The following is a 4,670-nucleotide window of genomic DNA, read 5'->3' on the forward strand; positions in this document are numbered from 1 at the left end:
CTACAGTGTTAATCTAATATTTTATGTCCTACTTTTTAATAAGAACACTTCATAGGAGGAGTTGTAAGCTTTCAGCTATGTCACATCCATGGATGATCATGTCTGGTTTTTATTCTCATTGTTATTACTGTGACTGATATAGTTTGTCATTTTACTTTTTTAGTATCAGTATAAACTTATAGTGAAACCAATACCATTATTATTACTGAAATTATGATTACTGAAAACATTCGAAGATGTCCTTGTCTGACACTTTTTTATTTCCCATACCATTTTAAAAATTGTTCATATTTATATGTATTTAAGTATGGCAAAATATATACAACATAAAATTTACCATTTTAACCATTTTTAAGTGTACAGAAAAATATAAAACATTTCATAATTTGCATGTCCTTATTGGTCAGGCATCATGCTAATCTCTGTATCATTCTAATTTTTGTATATGTGCTGCTAAAGCAACACCTTGCATTTCTTTTTGTCCTTAGGATGTATCTAAATTGTCTGCATTACAAAATTACTGTATTATAAAATCCTATTTAATGATTCTTGATGGACTTTAAACATTTTTGTTACAAATATGTTTCACTATTTTGTCATTTGTCATTGTTGATCATAATATTTATTTGTCATAGATATTTTTGACAAGTTACCTAACTAAAATTAACTCTTTTATTGCTTCTATATTGTGAGTCACAGGTAAGACTATTTTACCTACTTTTAGATTTATAGATGAATCCATACATGTTTCTTCTAATATTTGTATATGCAGTAAGAAAATAATTCTGTTTTCTTCATATAACTATGCCATTATCCCAATACCACTTATTATAAAGTACATATTTATTCACCAATTTCTGATGCAACCTTTATGATATACTAAATTTATATTTGCAAATGTGTCCATTTCCAGATGTGCTATTCTGGCCCATTCATGGTATAATATCTTACTGTCTTAATGATAGAGATACATAATACATTTCATATAGGACATGGCTGGCATATACCCTTTTCACAATTTTTATAATCACTCTATTCTTGTTTGTTTGTCCATTCACATGAGCTTTGTAATAAACTTTTCTAGCTCAAAAATGGTGTTTATATTGCAATTATATTACATTTACAAATTGAAATTTTTTATTAATATTCACATGAAAAATTGTTTTATAGTTTCCTGTTTTGTGCAATTTTTATCAGGTTTTATAATCAATGTTATATTCACCTCATTACAAGAATTTTTGAAGTTTGTTCCTTTTATTTATGCTTTAAAATTGTTGAAGTTGTACTAGGATTATCTTTAAAGTTCTTTAAAGTAATTCACTTGTGAAATCATTTGAAGCTTAAGTCAAATCATTTTACCATAATATGTGTTGGCTTTGGATGCCTGGGAAAAGTTCTTCAGAGGCATGGTATTCCTTTTCAATAGGAAGACACAATTCTTATCTTATTTTGGAAAAAAATTTATTAAATTGCAGTTTTTAATATTTATTCTTAGCTCTCGCTTTTGTTTTCATTTTGTCTTTTAATACATGTATTAGAACTACTTTCCCTATCTTTTTTTCTTTCAATTCCTCCCTCATTTACGTCTTTCTTTATTTTTGCTTGATTTTAATTTCATTTTTTCTGTTTTCTACTGCCTATTTCTTTTACCATATTATTTAGAATATGTATTCATTTTCATTTTCTATTTAGTTTTGTCTTCACTTTTGAAATTTATTTCTAAATCATTTCTCAACTCTGAGAGAGTTCAGAAGTTCCTTACTGACATAATTAAAAATTTTTTTTCTAGTTCTCATTTATTCTTTTTTCATAAATTAATTTCATTGCTTATTTTGAAATATTAAGCTAGTCTTCCCACCAAAAAAAATGTTAAGTGGGAAGGTCATGTTATTTTGGTATGTCTTTGCTGTTTGAAAATAGTTTATTTTGCTCATAATTTTCTTTTTACCTGGATTGAGTTTGTATGGAATTCATCTACATCCTATTGTATTATAAATATTTACACGAGATGGGTTTTTTTAAAGTATTTTTCAAATTAAATTACCCAGTATGCGAATCTGCCAGAATAACTTTCATAGCTTTATGACTCCAGAGCTTTCTATAGTGAAGCATCAACAAGTTAGTTCAAGTACTATTTGAGAACCTTCTTTTTTTCCCCCTTCTTCATTGTAATCAATATTTTCTGTCTCTCTTTCTATGTTTCTCTCTTCCTGTTAGAATTTTTTTTCTTGCTGAATTTGTATTCTATTCCCAACAGTTTCTCTTTAGCATGGGCTTTCTCCTTGAAGAAACCTTCTCTGGCTGGTTGATTTCAAACTTCCATGACACCCAGACAATCTCAGCACTAACACTCTTGACTTCCCTCAAACCCACCTTGAAATGGAGAGAGCAAAGCCTCCTCTGCTGTTGTTTAGCTATTTTTCTCAGATTGTTCCATCTGACTTCGACTCCAGAGTGTCTTCTCTTGCTTTCTGAATGAATCATTTTTAGCAGTTTCTGGGTATACCAACATCAGAGCTGCCAGAAATTATTTTAACTTCTTTCTAGTTTCTCACATGCTGTTAATTATATACAAAGGTGTTGTTTATGTTGGTAGTTTGGCACAGATCAATGGAATTTGGAAATTTTTTATGCTACCTTTTTACCTACATTTGTTCAAAATAATTTTGATGTTTTACTTATTTACTTGTTTCTTTCTTAACATATTATTCCTGGTGTCTATTTTCTTGGGAAACTCAGAAAGACTTAAACGCACTGCTGCTCCACAAACAGTATTTTTTGGTTACTGTTTTTTTTATTAAAAAAGAAAACAAACAACCATTATTCTTTTTCTCCTTTGGTCAGGCCTTTCTGAATCTAGTGAGAAAATATGCTTAATAATTGAAATAACTGTATACAGAATTTATCCAGAGTTTCTGCATTAATTATGGTACTCTCATGAATGTGCTGTGTTTCCAAAATAAATCTTGAAATCTCAGTGATAAAACACGGTAAAAGAATGGTTTTTCAAACAACCCCATCAAAAAGTGGGTGAAGGATATGAACATACACTTCTCAAAAGAAGACATTTATGTGGCCAACACACATATTAAAAAAAGCTCATCATCATTGGTCATTAGAAAAATGTAAATCAAAATCACAATGAGATACCATCTCACACCAGTTGGAATGCCAATCATTAAAAATTCGGGAAACAACAGATGCTGGAGAGGATGTGGAGAAATAACACTTTTACACTGTTGGTGGCGTGTAAATTAGTTCAACCATTGTGGAAGACAGTGTAGCAGTTCCTCAAGGATATAGAACCAGTAATACCATTTGACCCAGCCATCCCATTACTGGGTATATACCCAAAGGATTATAAATCATTCTACTATAATGACATATGCACACATAAGTTTATTGCAGCACTATTCACAATAGTAAAGACTTGGAACCAACCCAAATGCCCATCAACGGTAGACTGGGTAAAGAAGATGTGGCACATATATACCATGGAATACTATGCAGCCATTAAAAAGGGATGAGTTCATGTCCTTTGCAGGGACATGGATGAAGCTGGAAACCATCATTCTTAGCAAACTAACACAGGATCAGAAAACCAAACATTGCATGTTCTCACTCATAAGTGGGAGTTGAACAATGACAACACATGGACACAGGGAGGGGAACATCATGCACTGGGGCCTGTTGGGGGGTGGGGGGCTGGGGGAGGCATAGCATTAGGAGAAATGCCTAATGTAGTTGACAGGTTGATGAGTGCAACAAACCACCATGGAACGTGTATACCTATATCACAAACCTGCACATTCTGCACATGTATCCCAGAACTTACAGTATAATAAAAAAAAATTTACAAACCCACAGAAAAGTAAAAATATATGACAAACCACTCTTTTGTACACCATCCATCTAGATGTACAAGTTGTTAACATGTTTCTAAAAAAAATCACTGAGTTGTATACTTTAAAATGATTAATTATATCTCAATTTAAAAAAAAAAAGAATGGTTTTTATTCACATGTAGTCCAATGCTGCTTGGTTGATTTCTGCTAACTAGTGACTCAAGAATTTTCTTGTCATATCAAGAGCTTCAAAGGGAAGAGTTCTTATGAGAATTTTACGAGACTTTTATTATATTATTTTTGCTCATATATTTTATTATATTATTTCTGCTCATATCTCTTTGCCAGGATTGGCACAAATCCCAAAGCAAGTATGTTAGTCTGTTCTCACACTGCTATTAAAAACATATGAGAAATTGGGTAACTTATAAAGGAAAGAGGTTTAATTGACTCACAGTTCCACGTGGCTGGGGAGGCCTCAGAATTATGGCGGAAGGTGAATAAGGAGCAAATTCACATCTTACATGGTAGCAGGCAAGAGAGCTTGTGCAGAGGCACTCCCATTTATAAAACCGGCAGATCTCGTGAGACTTAGTCACTACCACAAGAACAGTATGGGGAAAACTGCCCCCATGATTTAATTATCTCCACATGGCCCAGCCCTTGACATGTGAGGATTATTACAATTCAAGGTGAGATTTGGGTGGGGACACAGCCAAACCATATCAGCAAGAAATTAGAAAATATGGGTGATGTTTCATAAGCAATAAATACCTATACCATATTTTTTCCTCCTAGTTTGTAAATTTCACTTTCCTTCCATGC

The 4,670-nt window shown here is 32.1% G+C and overlaps 1 non-coding gene across 1 annotated transcript; it reads right to left on the reverse strand.

Moving 5' to 3' along the window:
- Positions 1-363: 363 nt before the first annotated feature.
- LOC112439929 (U6 spliceosomal RNA) lies at positions 364-465 on the reverse strand. The gene has a single exon (XR_003028150.1). It is a non-coding gene; the product is annotated as a U6 spliceosomal RNA (small nuclear RNA).
- Between the last annotated feature and the right edge of the window lie 4,205 nt (positions 466-4,670).

This window comes from Pan paniscus, chromosome 4, assembly GCF_029289425.2.
Source record: "Pan paniscus chromosome 4, NHGRI_mPanPan1-v2.0_pri, whole genome shotgun sequence".
Classification (NCBI taxonomy): domain Eukaryota; kingdom Metazoa; phylum Chordata; class Mammalia; order Primates; family Hominidae; genus Pan; species Pan paniscus.